The 22,545-nt window shown below is 47.5% G+C and overlaps 7 non-coding genes across 7 annotated transcripts; all 7 read right to left on the bottom strand.

Annotated features, from left to right (window-relative positions):
* Positions 1-365: 365 nt before the first annotated feature.
* On the bottom strand, positions 366-438 carry TRNAR-UCG (transfer RNA arginine (anticodon UCG)). The gene has a single exon. It is a non-coding gene; the product is annotated as a tRNA-Arg (tRNA).
* A 5,424-nt stretch (positions 439-5,862) lies between these two features.
* On the bottom strand, positions 5,863-5,935 carry TRNAR-UCG (transfer RNA arginine (anticodon UCG)). Its single transcript has one exon. It is a non-coding gene; the product is annotated as a tRNA-Arg (tRNA).
* Positions 5,936-6,157: 222 nt separating this feature from the next.
* On the bottom strand, positions 6,158-6,230 carry TRNAR-UCG (transfer RNA arginine (anticodon UCG)). The gene has a single exon. It is a non-coding gene; the product is annotated as a tRNA-Arg (tRNA).
* A 9,371-nt stretch (positions 6,231-15,601) lies between these two features.
* On the bottom strand, positions 15,602-15,674 carry TRNAR-UCG (transfer RNA arginine (anticodon UCG)). The gene has a single exon. It is a non-coding gene; the product is annotated as a tRNA-Arg (tRNA).
* Positions 15,675-15,981: 307 nt separating this feature from the next.
* TRNAR-UCG (transfer RNA arginine (anticodon UCG)) lies at positions 15,982-16,054 on the bottom strand. The gene has a single exon. It is a non-coding gene; the product is annotated as a tRNA-Arg (tRNA).
* A 307-nt stretch (positions 16,055-16,361) lies between these two features.
* Positions 16,362-16,434, bottom strand: TRNAR-UCG (transfer RNA arginine (anticodon UCG)). Its single transcript has one exon. It is a non-coding gene; the product is annotated as a tRNA-Arg (tRNA).
* A 307-nt stretch (positions 16,435-16,741) lies between these two features.
* Positions 16,742-16,814, bottom strand: TRNAR-UCG (transfer RNA arginine (anticodon UCG)). The gene has a single exon. It is a non-coding gene; the product is annotated as a tRNA-Arg (tRNA).
* Between the last annotated feature and the right edge of the window lie 5,731 nt (positions 16,815-22,545).

Genomic DNA, 22,545 nt, shown 5'->3' on the forward strand with positions numbered 1-22,545 from the left:
CAGACAATATGAACCCCAAGGGAGAAACATTCCCTTTTTCTCTATAAATGTTTTCACGGCCAGAGTTTCTGTGTGTAATTTGAAACAGAAGCTTTTGGCTGCCGCTGGTACCTGCATTTTCTTCACCATTAGGCCACGCAGACGGATTCGGATTCCAGTCGCTTCCCAAAGTATAAAAGCTGCGCAATTTCGTAGTCTTCATTGGAAAGGAGAACAAGGGAACGAACGTGCCCCGTTCGTGTCACGCGGCCCGTTTAAAGCTCTTCGCCGCCTTAGCGATCTTTACGCTCTGTACAGAAAAGTGCGTGCTGTTCATCTCGATCAGCGTACGCCCCGTGACCGCTGTGTAAAAATAAAAACAAACACGTCCGCGACAGGACTTGAACCTGCAGTCTTCTGATCCGAAGTCAGACGCCTTATCCATTAGGCCACGCGGACTTTTTTTTTTCTTTATTGCCGGGCTTCGACATTAGAAAACAGAACATAATAAAATGTACATACACTATACAGAGTTAGCCAGGATCCCAAAGAGTGGGCCTGACTTAGGTTAAAATTCTCTTAAAGTTACGAGGGGTTCCAGCCTTGGTAACCACTCAGGAACCTCCCCTATTAGCTTTTGTTCTTCCAGAAACTTGTGCATACTTTCTCTAAAATACATACGGGCTGGCCGTGCGTCAGGGTCACAATGATACCCTGCCATGCGGGAGCGCCATATACTGTGGAGGCCCACCAGCATGACTAAGTCTAAGGGAACCCCATCCTCGTTTTTGGTTGGCAAAAACCTTATTCCGTATGAGTGGATTGGAAGCTGTTTCTTTAAAGTCCTGTGCAGCACGTCCCAAAAATAGACCCCTTCCCAACAGTGCAAAAAGACGTGATCAGTTGTCTCCGGCTGTTTGCATATGAGACAATGCGACCCCCAAGGAAGAAATAACTGTTTTGCCTCAAGAAAAGTTTTCACAGGTAAAGTTCCTGAGTGTAACTTAAAGAAGAAACTCTTGACTCCCGGTGGCACCTTCATTTTATTTACCCTTTTCAATACGTTGTAGCCCGGCCCTCCACAGTACATGGCCCTGTACAAGGGCACCGGAAAGAGGATGTCACACAAATCCTTGTACAAATCTTTCCGGCTCACATCACCCAAATACTGTTTTGAGAATCTAGGATTCAAAAATCGGACGCTGGCAACTATCTCCTTAAAAAACCCAAAAATGCCACCCGTCACACACTCACTTGAAATCACAAAGTCTGGCAAAGCCCTACCGAGCCTTACTTGGCACACTGTGCGCAGAAAAAGATCATTCACATCGCGCAAAAACAAGAATCTATTGACCAATTGCTTCGCAAATAAATGTCCAATCCCGAGTCCTCCATGCCTTACTCTTCTGAACAAACTGGTTCGCGTACACCTCTCCCATTTCGAGGCCCACACAAAAACAGCAAAAATACGATGTAACTTTTGTACATTAATTCGCGAACAATGCATCACTTGCAACACATACCACAGTTTGCTGATGAAAAACAGATTGCACACTGTGGCTCTCGCAAATATAGATAGATAGGACGCTTTCCACTTTCCAGCCTTTTCTCGTGTTTCTTGCACCTGCCGTGTCCAATACGGTTCGCTGTCACGGTAATTTTCCAGCGGGACACCCAAGTATTTCACAGGGGTCGTGTGCCAGGTCACGTTAGCAAAATTTTCCGGGGTCACTGACCACTGTCCATGCCAGAACCCCACACACTTTCCCCAGTTAACCAGGCTCCCAGTCACAGTGCTGAATCGCTTTACCCCGTCGACCGCGTTACGAATGCTATCGTGACTCACGCCAAAAACAGCAGCATCATCTGCATATGCTAGGATCTTGACTTCAGCCGTCTGTAGCCAAAATCCTTGAACAGCATTATTTCTTATAATGTGCTTACACAAAGTTTCTATATAAATACAAAATAAAAGAGGACTGAGGGGGCAACCCTGGCGAACAGAACGCTGAACGTTAATGGGGGCCCCCAACGATTTATTAACAATTAACATAGTAGTGCAATTTCTGTACGCCAAGGCCACACCCTCAGTGATAATAGTGCCTAAATTAAGATGATGAAGGATAGAAAACAATATGTCATGCGCAACACAGTCAAAAGCTTTTTTTAAATCTAGTTGGAGAACTGCAACACGAGCGCCAAGGGCGTCACAGCACTCCAACATACTTCTGGCTTTGTGAATGTTATAAGCAATAGACCGCCCCTTGATGCCACACGTTTGATGAGGGCCAACAATTTCTTTAATTACCATCTGAAGTCTGGCAGCTAGCGCCTTCATAAAAATTTTGTAATCGACGTTCGTCAGCGAGATGGGCCTATATGATGTAATCAGTTTCTGCGCGTCATCTGTTTTAGGAATGAGTACTGTATGGGACGTACCGTAGGATGGAGGCAGAGCATTATGACTGTAGGCTTCGTTAAATAAAGACGTCAGCAGAGGGGTTATTTCACTCTTATACACTTTATAAAAAACAGCACTTAAACCATCCGGGCCTGGAGACTTTCCAGGGTTTAAGTTTTCTATAGCGCGTTCGACTTCTTGCTGCGTAATCTGCTGCTCTAAAATTTCTTTTTGTTCGTCATCCACCCGTGGCATATCTTTCAAAAACTCGTCTCTAAATGCAATCGAGTCGACTTCATGTTCCGCGAAGATTGTCTGAAAGTGCTAAAAGAAGGCCAGCTGTATGCTATCGTTATCGGAGACTGAAGTGCCTGCCCATTCTACCTCGTGAATCTGGTTTCGTCGAGCGTGCGCCTTTTCCATTCCAAGCGCCCGCTTAGTGGGCGTTTCTCCCGCGCCCAAATCTGCCGCTCGCGCCCGAACTAGCGCTCCCTGATACCGTTTTTCTTCGATAAATTCCAGCTTTTGCTTTGTTTTCTTGATGTCTTCCATAAATATGCCCGGTTGTTTGCATTCTTGAGCTGTTAATTTTCTAGCATAACTTTCAGCTGCATTTCTTGTAATCGTTCTTCGTGCCTTAGAACGGTGGACCGTTCTATAGCCTTCATTTTAATGTCTTGTTTCGCTAGTTCCCACTGCAACCCGACTTCGTTTTTTCCCTCCCTCTCTATTTTATTAGTCTTCTATACCACGGCATCAGTGAAAGTTTTGTCACTTAGCAGGTTAGAGTTTAGTTTCCATAGGTCCCACGAAAAGCTGTTATTTCGCTTCTTCGATCCTACAGAGCACTCGACTACACAGTGATCAGAGTAGGACACAGGCAAAACATTGTACTTGTGACATTTCGGCAATAAATCAAGTGACATATAGATGCGGTCGAGGCGCGCATGACTGACACGTTGAAAGTGCGTGTGCTGCACATCGCGTGCGCCCTCTAAGCATTCGGCAACATCTTCCAAGGCGTATTCGTCTATCATTTGATTTAAAACCTCAGTACTTCTGTCTCTGAAGGCACGGGTGCTACTCTTATCTCGAGCGCTCAAAACACAGTTAAAGTCACCCATGAAAACTATTTGTTTGTCGGAAAGAAGATACTGTTGCAGGTTCTCAAAAAACGTTGCCCTGTCTTCCACTACGTTTGGCGCATAAATGCATAGCACACGCCAGTCAACGTTGCAGTTCAAAAAATCGCATAATACGTAGCGGCCCGATTGACAAGAAAAATAAGCCTGTATTTCGAGTCCCGGCAACTTTTTCACAAACACAGCACACCCAGCAGAGTTGCCAATCGCATGGCTCACGATTTCATAGTACCTCGACGTGAATCGTTGCACCATGCCTCCAGTCTCCAACTCCCCTTCCACTTTGGTTTCTTGAACGATTAGAACATCTATGTCTCTGTCCGTCAAAAAGCGGAGCACTTGACTCTGCTTTTGCTTCCCGCTCATGCCCCTTACGTTAAGCGTGGCGAAATTAAGGCACGACTCCTGATACATTTTGGTAGCGAAAGAAGAGGCCGGAAGCATGGTGCTTACCTTTCACGCCTAGCACTAAGCTAGACGCCGTCTTTTGCCCCTGAGTCATCGGGTGGACCAGGGTCACTCTGCTGCGGTGCCGGCTTATCGGCCGGCCGTCTTTCCGTCGCGACATTTGGCCGTGGCTTGAAAGGTGGTCGTCGTACTGGAGGTGCTTTTGCAGGCGGCTCCTCTGCGTTAGTCGCGGCCGCCATGTCTTCTTCACTGTCGGTCTGTGCATGGGAGCATTTTGCGGGGCCGGAGACACTGGCCACGATAGTGTTGTCCTTTCGCGTCGCGGCCTCACAGTCCATTGGTTTCAGCGACTCGTCAAGCTGTGGGCTCCCACCCTCAGTTGACGCTCTTTCAGCTGTCTCATGCGATGCCGCTGCCGCAGTCTGCGTCTCCGCGCTGTCGGTCACCTTGCTCTCTTCCCCCGTGGACATCGATGAACGCTTCGTCGCTGCCAGCCCTTCGTCACCTCCGGCACCCTTCGCAGCAGCTTCAGCCTCGTCTACGTCCATCAGCAGGTCTACCGACTCGTCCCTTGCCGTCGACCCTGTCGCCGCTGCGTAGGTCCGCACGCAGTCCGCCGCAACATGACCGTACCGTCTACATTGTGTACATCGCGGTTCCTTGCAATCTCTGCGGACGTGGCCCTTACCTCCACAACGCAGACATTGCATTGGCCTTCCGGGCACGACAACGAGAGCCAGCTCTTCCGCGACTCGGATTTGGTGCGGGAGGTCGTCCACTTTCATGCCAGCTTTCAGCTTCATGAGCACGGCTCTTGTAGTCGACCCTTTCTGTTGGAAACCTTGAACCCGCCAGCGCTCCCGAGTGAATTCGGTAACTGTTCCGAATGCCTAGAGGGCCGTCCTTATGTCTTCGTCTGCCACGCCATGCAACATCCAATGCAGTCGCAGTCTCACCTGTTGGTCTTCTGGGTTGATAATGAGGCACCGACGGTCTTTCACCTGAACCACCTTAAAAGCGAGAAGGCGCTTCGTTGCCTCCGCGCTACTGAGAGTCACCGCCGACACGTGGTTCACCTGATACGCCCCCAAAGCCACCACGTCGGGGAGCGTACCAGTCTCGACCAAGGCTTCACGAAAATCTTCGACCCGAAAGGGCCTCGCACGCACCTCACCATGCAAGAAAACCGTGTTTAACACAACACGCCCGGTTGGCAGCTGCGGCAAAATAATCTGGTAGTCGTTGTCATCTTTTGCATCTAGCCTGTTTCCGCGGCCGGCAAGGGCCACTGTCGCCACTCCGTGGGAGCTCATGATCCTGCGTCCGTAACGCTCGGTGGCCGGAAGTAGAATGAGGCCACGCGGACTTTTTTTCTTCAGCATGGTATTTATTACAGTGATGTAATGTTCTATGTACATGAACGCGGATGGATTCGGATTCCAGTCGCTTCCCAAAGTATAAAAGCTGCGCCATTTCGTAGTCTTCATTGGAAAGGAGAACAAGGGAACGAACGTGCCCCGTTCGTGTCACGCGGCCCATTTAAAGCTCTTCGCCGCCTTAGCGATCCTTACGCTCTGTAGAGAAAAGTGCGTGCTGTTCATCTCGATCAGCGTACGCCCCGTGACCGCTGTGTAAAAATAAAAACAAACACGTCCGCGACAAGACTCGAACCTGCAATCTTCTGATCCAAAGTCAGACGCCTTATCATTCGGATTCAGATTCCAGTCGCTTCCCAAAGTATAAAAGCTGCGCAATTTCGTAGTCTTCATTGGAAAGGAGAACAAGGGAACGAACGTGCCCCGTTCGTGTCACGCGGCCCATTTAAAGCTCTTCGCCGCCTTAGCGATCCTTACGCTCTGTAGAGAAAAGTGCGTGCTGTTCATCTCGGTTAGCGTACGCCCCGTGACCGCTGTGTAAAAATAAAAACAAACACGTCCGCGACAGGACTCGAACCTGCAATCTTCTGATCCGAAGTCAGAGGCCTTATCCATTAGGCCACGTGGACGGATTCAGATTCCAGTCGCTTCCCAAAGTATAAAAGCTGCGCAATTTCGTAGTCTTCATTGGAAAGGAGAACAAGGGAACGAACGTGCCCCGTTCGTGCCACGCGGCCCGTTCAAAGCTCTTCGCCGCCTTAACGATCCTTACGCTCTGTAGAGAAAAGTGCGTGCTGTTCATCTCGATCAGCGTACGCCCCGTGACCGCTGTGTAATAATAAAAACAAACACGTCCGCGACAGGACTCGAACCTGCAATCTTCTGATCCGAAGTCAGACGCCTTATTCATTGGGCCACGCGGACTTTTTTTTTTCTTTATGGCCGGGCTCCGACACGGTACACAAACACAAAAGGAAATTTACATTGTACCCCTTTCAGGTGGTACTCACACTCAACCGTCTGCTGCAGGCATCGTCATGCTAAAAGTCCTTTAAGGACAGCAAGGGCTCTACCCTCGAGAGACACTCAGGAACGTGAGCAGCCGTTTTCTGTATTTCGACAAACCAGTGCACACTCTCGCGGAAGTAAATTCGTGCAGGCCTCGCATCCGGTTCACAGTGGTATCCAGCCATTCGTGGAGGCCCAACAGCAGTATTGCATCATAAGGCACTCCCTCTTCGTTCTGTAGAGGGAGATTTTTTATTTTATTTATTTATTTATTCATACTGTTAACCCTCTGCATGAGGGTCATTACAGGGAGGGAAACATATACAGACACAAGTGCAATTCTCTTCGCTAAAAAAAGAAACGCTCAAATGCACAGAATTACAGATTTGCACAGCAATCTTCCAGGAACGCGTTCACACCTATCACAAATTTGTCTACATCTGTTTGGTTCACAACGTCACTTGGTAGCTGATTCCAAATTTCTACAGCATCGGGAAAAAAGGAGTAGCGATAGACATCAGTACGTGTAATAATAGGCTGTAATACCTTACTCGGATTTTTCCGAGGGCAACGCTTCAGGGGAGGTGTAACATAGTGATGTTTATTAACTTTGACTTTATCATTCATTATCAGAAAAAAAAGTTTCAATTTCTGCTTTGTTCTTCTTACTTCTAGTGATTCTAACTGACACTCTTTCAGCATTGCTGTGACTGAATCAGTGCGGCGGTATTTAGAGCATATAAAACGCGCTGACATCCTTTGCAATCTTTCCAGTTTCCGTTTTAAACCCTTTTGATGAGGACTCCACACTGCACTTGCGTACTCTATGATTGGCCGCACGAATGTCTAGTACGCAATCAATTTAATTTCTCTAGTCGCATTCGGCAACTTCCTCCTCAGGAAACAGAGCTTCTGGTAGACTTTTAAATAGACATTTTCAATATGGGTGCGCCAGTCAAGATTATTTGTTAATGTCACTCCCAAGTACTTGAGACACTTTACTTGATCTAAGGAATTTTCACCGATATTGTATCGAAACATCATAACATTCTGCTTCCTTGTTACTTGCATGTAATTAGATTTTTGGTAGTTTATTTCCATACCCCATTTCAGGCACCACGAGTTTAACGACTGGAGACACCTATTTATGTTCATCTGATCTGCTGGGGAAGCCACAGGAGAGTAAATTAAGCAATCATCGGCAAAAAGTTTCATTCTGACAGGCGATTCGACGATAGCAGAAATATCATTTATATACAATAAAAACAAAAGCGGACCTAAAACGGAGCCCTGTGGCACCCCCGACAATACTTCACGCCTATTCGATACTGCACTTTCTATTTTGACGACTTGACAGCGGTTACTTAGATAGGCCTGAATCCATAGTACTATATTTTCAGCGATTCCTAATCTGCGCAGTTTAAAAAGAAGCTTATGATGCGGAACTTTATCGAAAGCCTTCGAGAAGCCTACACAGACCACATCTACCTGCTGACGTTCATCTGTAGCCTTGCAAAAGTCGTTCACTGTTTCAATTAACTGCGTCACTGTCGAAAGGCCGGTCCGAAAACCATGCTGAAATGGACACAATAGGTCATTTATTTCCAAAAAATGAAGGATGTGTTTAGCTATTACGTGTTCAGAAACCTTGCAACATACGGAAGTGAGTGAAACTGGCCTGTAGTTTTTTACAAGAAGTCGATTACCGCCTTTAAATACCGGAACTACTATTGCGCTGCGCCAGTCACGAGGTAAAGAATGATCCCGCAATGACTTTTCAAATAAAAGTTGCAAATAATATGATAACCACTCAGCATACCGTTTAAGGAACTCCGTGGGTATTTCATCGGGACCGCTCGATTTCTTCGGGTCCAGAGACAGCAGCTGCTGACAGATGCCCTCCCTATTGATGGGAATCTCGTGCATTGAGTATGGCAACGTGTAAATTGTTGTATGATCACTCTCAATGTCATTGTCATTCCTACTAAAGACCGACTGGAAGAAATCATTAAACAGATTTGCAATATCGTTTTTATCAGTCACCTCATCGTCCCCATCCATTACCTGTGTGATTGCGTTCTTTTTCGCTGTAAAATATCGCGAGAACTTTTGTGGTGAGCTTGTGAGAAAATTAGTCAGTGTTGTATTGAAGAAAGTTTTTTTCGAATCTAATAACCCTGTTTTGAGCTTCTTTTTGATGTTTGAAAGTTCTGTCGCTCTATTTTTTTGCTTTCGTAGCCTTTTACCTTGCGCTTTAACTGAATGATCTCTCTAGTGATCCAAGGATTGAGCTGCTTCGATTTCTTTGAGCGAGTGGGAACAAACCTATCAATGCAATATTTTAGTGTGCCCTTAAAACGTTGCCACAATTCCTCGACACTTTCATGGTGTGATGCAGTTTCAAACTGATTCAAGTTTTCTTCTAAGACGTCTAAGATAGACGTATCGTCTGCCCGGCTGTAATCTTTGACCAGTATTAAAACATGCGATTTTTTGCGGACTTGTGTGTTCAACCGCACATTCAAACAGATCATCTTGTGGTCAGATAAACCGGGCTCGACAGATATAGTGTGGTCTGCCACTTTAGGGGATAAGAAAACCAAGTCCAACAATGACTGGGACCTTGATGTAACCCTTGTAAAATCCTTTACTATTTGCTTAAGGTTATGAGTACCGTATGAGATACCGTATTCCATACGTGTCTAGAGGCAAGTCTTTCTTCAGCGTTCTTTGCAACACGTCCCAGAAGTAGACGCCTTCCCAGCAGTGCAAGAATACATGATCGATTGTCTCTGGCTTCTTACGAGGGGGTACCCAAAAGAAACCGGACTAAATTTTTTGGTCGGCAAAGCTTCTGTGGTACCGCGTTTTGCCACTAGGAGCGCATAGAACGAACATTCCAGAGTCAGTAAGCCGAGTGCCGTCGGTGAAGGAGGTCAGACTAGTTTAGGCAGAGTTTTAGAGTGACGACCGTTTTGTGTGAACGTCGTTTTTGCAATGACTGATTTTCGTGTACAGCGTGCGCCGGTGGAATTCTTATTTTATGCTCGGAAAAAGTTGAATGGAAACTCTTGAAATATTAAGAAAGACGTACAAGAACGATGCTATGGGGACAACTCAAGTGTTCCTGAATCGAATCCTGAATCAAAGCAACAATCATGCCAATGAAAAACTTCAAATTCACCCCGCCTCAAGAATGCTCGTCAGGTGAAACCAAACCTCAAAACAATGCTGATTTGTTTTTTCGACGTGAGAGGAGTCGTCCATTGAGAATTTGTTCCGCAGGGTCAGACAGTTAGCCAGGCTTTCTACTTGGATGTTTTGAAAAGATTGGGCGACAGTGTGCGGTGGAAGCGGCCAGATTTGTGGCGGTCGGGTGACTGGTTTTTCCATCATGGCAATGCCCCTGCTCACACAGCCCTGTCTCTACGACAATTTTAGACCAAAAATGGCATGACCCCTATTCCTCAACCCTCATACTCTCCCGACCTTGCCCCGTGCTACTTTCTTTGTTTCCTAGAATGAAAAAATAGGTGAATGGAAAGCGTTTCGCTGATGTTGCTGAGGTGAAGAAGAAAACGACGGTGGCACTGTCAAGCATCACAAAAGATGAATTTAAACAATGTTTTGAAAATGGAATGAAAGATTCGACAAGCGTATCATTGCAAGTGGGGAATACTTTGAAGGAGATTGAAGGTCTGTGCTTAAAATGTGAACAAATCAGTTCAAACAAAAATAAGTCCGGTTTCTTTTGGGTACCCCCTCGTACATATCAGACAATCTGAACCCCAAGGAAGAAACATTCCCTTTTTCTCCATAAATGCTTTCACGGCCAGTGTTTCTGTGTGTAATCTGAAAAAGAAGCTTTTGGCTGCTGCTGGTACCTGCATTTTCTTCACCATTAGGCCACGCGGACGGATTAGGATTCCAGTCGCTTCCCAAAGTATAAAAGCTGCGCAATTTCGTAGTCTTCATTGGAAAGGAGAACAAGGGAACGAACGTGCCCCGTTCGTGCCACGCGGCCCGTTCAAAGCTCTTCGCCGCCTTAACGATCCTTACGCTCTGTAGAGAAAAGTGCGTGCTGTTCATTTCGATCAGCGTACGCCCCGTGGCCGCTCTGTAAAAATAAAAACAAACACGTCCGCGACAGGACTCGAACCTGCAATCTTCTGATCCGAAGTCAGACGCCTTATCCATTAGGCTTTTTTTTTCTTTATTTCCGGATACTTACACAGTACAAAATCGTACACGGAAAAATTAAGCGAACTCACAGCCAAAAGTTCACGTGGAAATGATAGTAATAAGGAAGCTGTCATCCTTAGGTCGGATGACGTTGTCGTTTTAAAATTCTCTCAAATGGATCAAGGGCTCTAATCTTGGCAGCCATTCTGGAACTGTACACTTCAATTTGTGCATTTCAACAAAGGCATGCATACTTTCACGAAAGTAGAGCCTTGCAGGGCGAGCATCGGGGTCTAAATGATACCCAGCCATCCGGGACCGCCAGAGGCTGTGCAGACCGATTAACATGACGGTATCAAAAGGTATGCCGTCTTCGTTATCTGTTGATAGGCACCTGATGCTATGTGTATCTAACGGTAAGTCTATTTAAGGGTTCTTTGCAGCACGTCCCAAAAATAAACCCCCTCCCAACAGTGTAGAAAAACATGATCTATTGTCTCAGGCTGTTTGCATATTAAACAAAGCGACCCCCATGGCAGAAAAAAACCCCTGTCTTCAAAAAATGTTTTTACCGACAACGTTCCAGTATGCAGCTTAAAGAAAAACGTTTTTACTCCTGGGGAAACTGGCATCCTTTTGACCCGCTTCAATACATCTTGACCCGGATAGCCTTTGTACAAGGCTCTGTACACAGGAACGGAGAAAAAGTCATCGCACACATCCTTATAAATTTTTTTCCTATTGACTGAACACAAATATTGAATCGAAAAACGAGTTGTCAAAATTCTGACGCTGTTTACGACTTCTCTTAAAAAACCAAAAAGGCGCCCTGGCATACTTTCTGTGGCAACAACAAAATTTGGCAACGCCCGCACGAGCCTTACTTGGCAAACAGTGCGCAGAAATGGATCATTTACGTCGCGGAAGAAAATGAATCTGTTTACGAGCTGTCGGGCGAATAAGTGTGCTAGCCCAAGACCCCCGTCTTTGACACGCCGAAACAAGTTAACCCTTCTGCACCGTTCCCAATTCGACTCCCAAACAAAAGCGGCAAATACCCGATGCAGCCTCTGAATGTTTAAGCTGGAACAGTGAAGCGTTTGCATTACATACCACAACTTGGCAACAAAAAACAGATTACACACCGTTGCGCGTGCAAAGATAGACAGCGGCACACCGCTCCATTTGTCAGCCTTCTCACGCATTTCTTGGGCTTGATCGCGCCAAAATGGCTCACTGTCTTCATAGCATTCTAGAGGCACACCCAAGTACTTAACCGGTGTTGTGGCCCAAGTCACGTTGGCAAACGTGTAAGGCGTCGATGGCCACTCTCCGTGCCAAAACCCTAGACACTTTCCCCAATTCACCGGACTTCCAGTGGTCGTGCTGAAATCTTTCACGGCTTCGACTGCCACGCTAACGCTCTTTCTGTTCGTACAGAAGACGGCTACGTCATCAGCATACGCCAAAAGTTTGACCTCCGTCATGTGGACTTGGAAGCCCTGTACAGATTCATTCTCAAGGATTGACAAGCACAAAGTTTCAATATAAATGCAGAACAGAAGCGGGCTGAGGGGGCAACCCTGACGCACCGAACGTCGCACGTTCACGGGTGCACCAAGTTCCTTGTTGACAATTAATCTTCTAGTGCAGTTACGGTACGCCAAAGCTACGCCCTCGCTGATAACAGAACCCACATTGATGTAATCTAGAACTGCAAACAAGGCATCATGTGAAACACAATCAAACGCTTTTTCAAGGTCGAGTTGCAGAACCTGAACGCTACCGCATGTTGCATCACAACACTCCAGTAAGCATCTCGCCTTATGTATGTTCGTAGCAATGGTCCTTCCCTTGATCCCGCAAGTCTGGTGAGGCCCAACAATCTCCTTAATAACGGTCTGTACTCTGGCTGCTAGTACTTTCATTAGTATCTTGTAATCAACATTTGTTAGGGCTATTGGCCTGTATGACCTCACCAATCTCAATTTCTCAGTTTGTTCTGTTTTAGGGATTAGTACAGTATGTGACGACGCAAAAGAAGGCGGCAACAAGTTAAGATCGTAGCCTTCGTTAAATACTGCAGCTAACAATGGCGACAACACTTTTTTAAATGCTTTATAAAATGCCGCGCTCAAGCCATCAGGCCCTGGCGACTTCCCTGGATTTAGATTATCAATGGCACGCTCAACTTCATGTTCGGAAATCGGCACCTCCAACCTTTCTCTTGTGTCAGCATTTATTCGTGGCAAGGAAGAAAGAAACACGCGCTTAAACCTGTCCATGTTCATGTCGCGAACTGCAAACAGTTGCTGATAGTATTCGTAAAACGCACGTGCAATGCCGTCTTTATCTGTCACGAGGTTGCCGTTCCACTCTATCTCTTCTATGTCGTTTCGACGAGCATGCGCTTTCTCGAGACCGAGAGCCCGTTTAGTGGGCGTCTCGCCTGCTGCGCATCTTTCGGCCCTGGCGCGAACGAGCGCTCCTCGATACCGATCTTCATCTAGTAACTCAATTTTCTTTTTCAGTTTTCTGATATCGTCATTATAGACCCCTGGCTCTTTGCACTCGTGAGCTATTAACTGATTTACTGTCGCCCTTAAACAAGCTTCTTCTCGCTTTTCGTCGCGTCGAATACAACTGCCTCTTTCTATAGCTTTCATCTTAATTTCTTGTTTGCACCATTCCCACTGCTGTCCAAAGGTGGTGCAAGGCCGTTGTTCTATCTCTTTAAGCTTCCCTGCAGTTATTTCAACTAAAGCTTCATCTTCTAAGAGTTTGGAGTTTAGCTTCCACAGTCCCCACACAAATTTTTCCTTCGGTTTCTAGGGCCGATTGTACATATCACAAGACAGTGGTCCGAAAAAGACACTGGCATAACGACATAATTTTGGCATTTCGGAATCGCGTCCAACGATAAATAAATACGGTCGAGCCGGGCATGACTAGAACCTTGGAAATGCGTGTATTTCACGCTGCGCGCTCCCTCCAAACACTCTGCTACATCATCTAGAGCAAATTCGCCAACTAGCTGCGACAAAACATCCGTGCTTGCGTCTCTAAAGGCGCGGCTACTTGTCTTATATCGAGCCATTAAGACACAATTGAAATCGCCCATAACGACGAGTTGTCGCCCACTATTTAGATATCGCTGGATGCTCACGAAAAATGTTAACCTTTCATCAGCCGCATTCGGTGCATAAACACAAAGAACGCGCCATTCGCTGTTATGAAAAACGAAGTCACAAACAATAAAGCGACCTTGCATACATGAAATCACTTCATGCACTGTCAGTCCTGGCAACTTCTTAACGAACAGAAGGCACCCGGCCGATGTGCCAACCGCGTGACTAACAGCCACATCGTACCTCGACGTGAAACGCTGCACCATGCTCCCCGTGTCCTCTTCCCCTTCTATTTTGGTTTCCTGAACCGCCAACACGTCCACGTCCTGGTCCGTTAAAATCCGGTATACTTGACTTTGCTTTCTTTTCGATGCAAACCCACGGACGTTAAGCGTTACTACGCTCAGTGACTGATGCATCGCCATTTTCGTACTTTAGAATGACGCTGGGAGCATGGTGCTTACCTTTCGCGCCTAGCACGTCGCTAGACGCTTCCAGAAGTCCCGCCGCAATCGTAATTATCGGGCTGGACGTGCTGCGAGAGGGGCTTTTCGGCTGCCCTCCGGCCCGTCGCGACGTTAGGTGGCGGTCTGAAGGAAGGTCGTCGTCCCTGCACAGTTTTCGCTGGTGGTTCCTCGGCGTTGCCAGGGAGCTGCTTATCCGCTCCGTCCCCGGCGTCGGCGTGCGGGCGCTTCGGCGCACTGCCAGCTCTCGTTGACCGGCCGCCGTTCTCCGCATTGGTGTTCTCATCCGCCGATGCCGCCGGAGCACTTGTCCCTTGAAGGGGCGCTTCCTCGCTCACAGGCACCTCCGAAACAACGGATGGCAGTACCTGTTTCTTGTCCACGCCCTCGCCCGCCTCTTTTTCAGTGGTCGTCGGAGTTGTCACGCTGGGGGCCACCGCAGAGCTTTCCACACCATCGGTCCCCTTGGCTGCTTCCTCAGCCTCGACGTCCATAACGTCTTCCGGTGTCTCCTCTCTAAGCGCTGGCACCGTTGCGGCAACGTATGTGCGGACACACCCATCTTCCGAATGTCCGAAGCGTCGGCAGCATGAGCAGCGAGGTATCTTGCAGTCACGTCGGACATGTCTGCTTCCCTGACAACGCAAACACTGCATGGGCCGGCCAGGCACGACCACAAGGGCAAGCTCGCCGGCGGCTCTTATCTGGTGAGGGAGGTCGTCCGCCTCCATTCCAGTCTTCAGCTTGAGCAGAACTATCCTTGTGGTGGAGCCCTTTTCTTTCACTCCTTGCACTCGCCAACGCTCACGGGTTACCTCCGTCACGTTCCCGAAGGCCGCAAACGCAGTCCGGATATCTTCGTCGGCGACGCCGTGCAGCATCCAGTGTAGCCGCAGTTACAGCACGTGGTCCTCGGGGTCGAATATAAGACACCGGCGACCTTTAACTGGAAGGTCCTTGAAAGCCGACAATCGCTTCGTTGCTTCAGCGCTGTTGAGTGTCACCGCCCAAACATGGTTGATTTGGTACGCCCCCAACGCCACTACGTCGGGGAGCGCACCCGCTTGGGCGAGAGCGTCACGAAAGTCTTCGACCTTGTAAGGCCGCGCTCGCACGTCGCCGTGCAAAAACACCGTGTTGAGAACAACACGTCATGTTGGCTGAGTCGGCAAAATAATCTCGTAATCCTTATCTGCTTCAATGTCGGACCTGTTTCCACCGCTCCACCGGAGCTCATGATTCTGCGACCGTTCACTGGCGTGGCCGGAAGTAGAATGAAGGCCACGCGGACGGATTCAGCCTCCATTCGCTTCACAAAGTATAAAAGGTGCGCAATTTCGTAGTCTTCATTGCAAAGGAAAACACTGGAAATAACGTGCCCCGTTCATCCCACGCGGCCCGTTCAAAGCTCTTCTCGACCTCAGTGGTCCCTTCGCTGTGTCGAGAAAAGTGCGCGTTGTTCACCTCAATCAGCGGAGGCCCCGTGACCACTGTCTAAAAATAAAAACAAACACGTCCGCGACAGGACTCGAACCTGCAATCTTCTGATCCGAAGTCAGACGCCTTATCCATTAGGCCACGCGGACTTTTTTTTTTCTTCAACATGGTATATATTACAGTGATGTAATGTTCTATATACATGAACTATATACAAGCCATTATGAAAACAGCGTATTCACCCTCCATTCGCTTCACAAAGTATAAAAGCTGCGCAATTTCGTAGTCTTCATTGCAAAGGAAAACACGGGAAAGAACGTGCCCCGTTCATCCAACGCGGCCCATTCAAAGCTCTTCTCGACCTCAGTGGTCCCTGCGCTGTGTCGAGAAAAGTGCGTGCTGTTCATCTCGATCAGCGCAGGCCCCGTGACCACTGTTTAAAAATAAAAACAAACACGTCCGCGACAGGACTCGAACCTGCAATCTTCCGATCCGAAGTCAGACGCCTTATCCATTAGGCCACGCGGACTTTTTTTTTCCTTCAACATTTTATATATTACAGTGATGTAATGTTCTATATACATGAACTATATACAAACCATCATGAAAACAGCGTATTCACCCTCTATTCGCTTAACAAAGTATAAAAGCTGCGCAATTTCGTAGTCTTCATTGCAAAGGAAAACACGGGAGAGAACGTTCCCCGTTCATCCCACGCGGCCCGTTCAAAGCTCTTCTCGACCTCAGTGGTCCCTGCGCTGTGTCGAGAAAAGTGCGTGCTGTTCATGTCGATCAGCGCAGGCCCCGTGACCACTGTCTAAAATTAAAAACAAACACGTCCGCGACAGGACCCGAACCTGCAATCTTCTGATCCGAAGTCAGACGCCTTATTCATTAGGCCACGCGGACTTTTTTTTTTCTTCAACATGGTATTTATTACAGTGATGTAATGTTCTATATACATGAACTATATACAAGCCATTATGAAAACAGCGTATTCACCCTCCATTCGCTTCACAAAGTATAAAAGCTGCGCAATTTCGTAGTCTTCATTGCAAAGGAAAACGCGGGAAAGAACGTGCCCCGTTCATCCCACGCGGCCCGTTCAAAGCTCTTCTCGACCTCAGTGGTCCCTGCGCTGTGTCGAGAAAAGTGCGTGCTGTTCATCGCGATCAGCGCAGGCCCCGTGACCACTGTCTAAAATTAAAAACAAACACGTCCGCGACAGGACTCGAACCTGCAATCTTCTGATCCGAAGTCAGACGCCTTATTCATTAGGCCACGCGGACTTTTTTATTTCTTCAACATGGTATTTATTACAGTGATGTAATGTTCTATGTACATGAACTATATACAAGCCATTATGAAAACAGCGTATTCACCCTCTATTCGCTTAACAAAGTATAAAAGCTGCGCAATTTCGTAGTCTTCATTGCAAAGGAAGACACGGGAAAGAACGTGCCCCGTTCATCCCACGCGGCCCGTTCAAAGCACTTCTCGACCTCAGTGGTCCCTGCGCTGTTTCGAGAAACGTGCGCGCTGTTCATCTCGATCAGCGCAGGCCCCGTGACCACTGTCTAAAAATAAAAACAAACACGTCCGCGACAGGACTCGAAACTGCAATCTTCTTATCCGAAGTCAGACGCCTTATCCATTAGGCCAGGCGGACGGTTTTTTTTTTCTTTATTTCCTTTTCACAAGTACACACAATATTCACAAGTTGAAAACGCTTGCGAGCTTTCGGCGAGCGTGGACATTTAAAACCGTTTCATATTGACAAGGTCATCTAACACAGGCAACCACTCTGGTGGTTCAGTCCGCACTTTGAAAGCCTCACGAAGAAATACAACATTTTCCTTGAAGTATTCTCTGGCAGGTTGGGGAGTTACATCTGCGTGGTGCACTGCCATTCTTGTTTTCCGTATGCTTTGAAGACATAGTACCATAATCATATCGTACGGCACCCCTTCGTGGTTTGAGGTCGGGAGGAAGCGGATGCCATATGGCGTTACCGGCAAATCTTTTCTCAAAGTGCGCTGCAATATGTCCCATAAGAATGTTGCATCTTCACAATCAAGAAAAATATGGTCAATAGTTTCTGGTTGCCTGCACGGTAAGAAGTCTATCGTCCATGGCACAAAGATACCCTTCTGCTCCAGCCATGGTTTAACGGGGAGAGTTCCGGTGTGCAAATGAAAGAAAAAAGTTGTCGCAGTAGGCCGCATTGGCATCCGCTTCACTCTTTTCAGTACATGTTTGCCAGCCCCTGCTGAGCAAAAGGTGCGATACAGTGGTTCTGGCATACATATATCAACAACAGCTCTATACAATTGCTTTCGAGCCACGGTGCTCAGATACTCTAATGAAAAACGCGCGGCGAGGAACTGGAAAGACCAGACCACTTCTCGTAGGAAGCCTCGCACACTCGGTCCACTGCCTTGGGCAGAAGACACTGTGAACCCTGGCATCATGTTACAAAGTCGCGTTTGGATCACAGTACGAAGGAAACCGTTCCTTTGGTCTCGCACAAAGGGAAATCTACAAACTACCTGTTTTAAAAACAATTGTGCCAAGCCCAGTCCGCCGCTCTTCACTGAGCGAAATAAATTTGTACGGCTCGTACGCTCCCATGTTGATCCCCATATATACACTGCAAGCACTCTATGCAGCCTTTAAATGCTTGCTCTCGTCGCACACAATGCCTGGAGGACGTACCAGATCTTCGCTACCAGAAAGATATTGCACACAGTAGACCTTGCGAATATAGAAAGGATTCGCCCTCCAAATTTCGTAGATTTTTCCTTTATTAGTTCTCCTTCCTTTCTCCAATAGTCATTTGTGTCTTTGTAGTGGTTTAAAGGTATTCCTAGACATTTCGTTGGAACGAATGTCCACTGCATGTTTTCGAAGACTGCAGGAGGAGTGTCCCACTCTCCATGCCAATAGCCCAAGGATTTGTCTCAATTGATAACGCTGCCTGTCACTTTGCAAAAAAGTCCCAACGCTGACAGCTTTACTGATACTTGCTTGGTCACAACAGAAAAGCGCAATGTCGTCAGCGTACGAGAGCAGTTTAACTTCACTTGTGCTAAACTGAAAACCTTTTATTGCACTGGACGATATGATTTTCAAACAGAAAGGCTCCAGGTAGAGCGCGAACAGCAATGGAGATAAAGGACATCCTTGCCTGACAGAGGTCTTGATCTGAAAACTGACTGTTAATGTTTTATTAATTATAATACTGCTAAAAATATCTGCGTAACACATTTCTACACCTTCCAGCAGGACTGTACCGACGTTAATGTGTTCTAAAATGCTGGAAAGGACATTATGCGCAACTCTATCGAAGGCCTTCTCCAGATCTAGTTGCAACATCGCTACCTTCCCGCATAAGGCATCGCAGCACTCTAGGACGGTTCTAGCTACGTGTATGTTCGTTAGAATGGATCTTCCTTTAATACCACAAGTCTGGTGCGGTCCCACAAGCTCAGCTATAACACTTTGAAGCCTTCTGCCTAAAATTTTTGCAAATACCTTATATTCCGTGTTCGTTAGGCTTATTGGTCGATATGATCGCACTGACAACAACGTAGCCTGGTCATCTGTTTTGGGGATCAACACAATGTGGCTTTGCCTAAAAGAAGGCGGTAATTTCTTAACTCTGTATGCTTCTTTGAAAACGTTATAAAGAACTACTACTATCTCCGTTTTAAAGACTTTGTAAAATTCTGAGCCAAAGCCATCAGGCCCTGGCGAATTCCCTGCGCTTAATTCGTCAATCGCCCACTCTATTTCTGAAACGCTAATGGGCACTTCAAGATTTGTTTTTTCCTTTTCTTCAAGCTTTGGCATGAGCCTAAGGAAATCTCTTTCAAACCCTTCTAGTATCTGTGGTTCGTGGCCAAGCAATTCTTGATAATAGTCGACAAAAGCGCGGCGTATCAGTTCTTGGTCTTGCACAACTTCATCTCTGTATCTTATCGCTTTTATTTCATTGCGCGACGCGTAGCTTTTTTCGTCTGTAAGGGCATGTTTAGTCGGTGTTTCACCCATATATAGCATTTCCGCCCGTGCGGGTACTACAGCTCCTTTGTATCTGTCTGTATCAATTATTTCTAGTTTACTTTTAACTTCTTTTATTTCTTTCGCAAACCTACCCGGATCAATGGCTTCTACACTTAAATAAAAGTCAAGCTGAGATTGCAGTGCAGTTTCTTCTTTTTTCCGTATTCTCCGCAGCTCACTGGCTGTTTCAATGGCTGCTATTTTTGCATTTTGCTTAAAATCTTCCCATGCTTGAACTTAACACTGCGGTTCACTCGCTAGTATATCTCCAATTCTTTCTTTTATTTCCTTTACATAATGTTCATCATCGAGGATCTTAGCGTTGCATTTCCACAGCTCCCAGCTGAACTTGGCTGGTTTCCTTGGTCCTAGCGCACACGTAACCAAGCTATGGTCACTAAAAGAAACGTTTTTGACGTCATATTTTGTGCAGTGAGATGCCAAAGCGGCCGAAACATATATTCGATCTAGTCTAGCATGACTGTTTCGCTGGTAGTGCGTAAAGCGAGGCACTGTACCGTTTGACAGGAAACACCCTACATCTTGTAATAGGTAGTCTTCCGTTAGCGAATTCAGCACGGATACGCTCGCGTCTCGTATCGGTAAATCTGTCATTCTATCTTCAACTCTGCATACACAGTTGAAGTCTCCCATCATTATAATGACCCTGTCACAGTTCAGATAGCATTCAACACTTTCAAAAAACACTCTACGCTCGTTTGCTGCATTTGGAGCGTATATGTCAACTATACGATACTTCTGGGCATGCAGCGTTATGTCACATACAATGAGCCTTCCAGAAGGGCACCCGTACACACTATCAACGGTTATTTCTCTGGTATGCTTCAGAAACAGAGCACAATCACCGGCTGTGTCAATTGCATGGGAAACACACATATTATAATGCGTCCTGAACGGTTGAACCATGCGGTTCGTTCCTTCCTCGCTTTCAACCTTTGTTTCCTGTATGGCAATTGCATCCAAATCATTTTCCATAAAAAGCCGACTCAGCTGATATTGTTTTCTGCGCGCCGACAAGCCTCGCACGTTAAGCGTGGCTACAGACAGGGGTGTTTGGAGAGTTACTGCCATTTCTTTGCCGTTTTAATTTCCACATACGAATCGCATGGTGGCACTTTGATTATCACGAGACAGCCAAACACTCACATTTTTAGAGCATATTCCACCCGCTCGAGCCATTTTGGTTGACACTTCGAGTTCGCCGTTGTGGCCTCGACGCACTGTCTTTCTGGTCGGTTCCGGTGTTGCCACTGTCCGGCTGGAAAAAAAAAATTACCGACGATTACGTTACTTCCTAATCCGAAATTTGAGCGCAGCAAATAAGCTGTCTCACCTTTTCGATAGTGAGTCAACCCCAGCTGCGGAGTTGGTTTCAGGGACAACGCCGCCGATGCCGACACAAACAATAGATACCCTCGCTTCCGGAGCGCTAAGAACCAGGTCTAGCCGTGGGAAGGTGGTCACGTATTCGTCGACGTGCCGCGGCCTACGTGAAATAACCGGCGCGTCGGCAACTGAAGAGCACCCTATCCGCCACACAAGAACAGGGGGGGGGACCCTTTCCTCCTCTTTCTGCATGGCGGCGACGGTGTTCTATGCAGTCACGTTATCTTGACTCTCTAGCGGCGTCAGCGGCATCCAGCGGTATCAGTCGGTCGCTGCTAGCGCTGGGGGGATGAAAGGGGGGCGGAGCTGGTTACGAGGCCGACGACAACGCCGACAACGACGCGAAACCCAGGAACGGACGCCAAAGAGCTGCGCTCTAAAAAGACGCCACGTCACGTCGCCGGTAGTACAGGCGGTTTCCGCTCGGCCCGTAGCTCGAGCGGTATTTTCGGCGCTGGCTTCAGGGTTGGCCTTCGAGTGGGCGTGGTCTTCACCGGCGGCTCATCCGTTGCAGTCTGGCTGGTCTTGTGCCCGTCTTTGTCGTCTTCATGCAGTCATTTTGACGCAAGACTGCTGGCATTAGTCATGGTCACGTCTGTTATTACAGGCACTCCCTCAACCTCTTCACACGGTGCATTGCCTCTGTTCGTTGGGTCACTCGTCAGCAGAGCCTCTTTGGTATCGGTCGAAGCGTTGGTACTCACTTTCTCATTTGAAGCTGCATCCACTTCGTGCGCCTGTGCAGCCCTACCTTCGCCAAGAGTTAGCGAGGTATCTGCCTCAGGCGTAGTTTCTGCCGCGTCTGCCTCATCCATTAGATGCTCTGTCGACAGTTCCTCGTTTTCTTTCCGGCCTGCCACGTTTTCGTAGGTACGCACGCATGTGCTTTCATCATGGCCATATCGCCGACACTTGGTACAACGTGGCACTCGGCAGTCACGCCTAATATGACCCGTAGCATGGCACCTCAAGCACAGCGGGGGCCGTCCAGGAACGACGAGAAGAGCCTTGATTCCTGCGACTCGCCGCTGATGGGGCAGATCTTCTATCGTCACACCAGGCTTGAGCTTCAGGCCAACCGTACGCGTAGACGAGCCTTTGTCTGCAATTCCTTGTACTCGCCAGCGTTCCTTGTAGACATCAGTTACCTTTCCGTACGGTGCCAGCGCAGAGCGCACTTCTTCTTCCGCTAGGTTATGTAGCACCCAGTAAAGCTTGACACGTACTTCTTGGTTTTCAGGGTCGACAACAAGGCACCATTCCTCTTTCACCTTTACTTCGCCGGTTTGCACCATCTTCTTAGCAGCTTCGGCACTTTTAAAAGTGACGGCCCAAACGTGGTTCATCTGGAACGCCCCCAGAGCTATCACTTCAGGGAGCACTCCGAGATGAACCAAAATGTCCCGAAAGTCTTCCACCCGGTAAAGCCTGGCTTTCAAATCCCCGTGAAGAAAAACAGTATTCATAACAGACGCACCTGTTGGCAGTGGCAGTAGAACAACTTGATAATCCTGGCTTTCTTCAGCAAAAAACCTGTTACCGCGGCCC

This window comes from Amblyomma mixtum, chromosome 8, assembly GCF_055824585.1.
Source record: "Amblyomma mixtum isolate Tamu chromosome 8, ASM5582458v1, whole genome shotgun sequence".
NCBI classification, from domain to species: Eukaryota; Metazoa; Arthropoda; class Arachnida; order Ixodida; family Ixodidae; genus Amblyomma; species Amblyomma mixtum.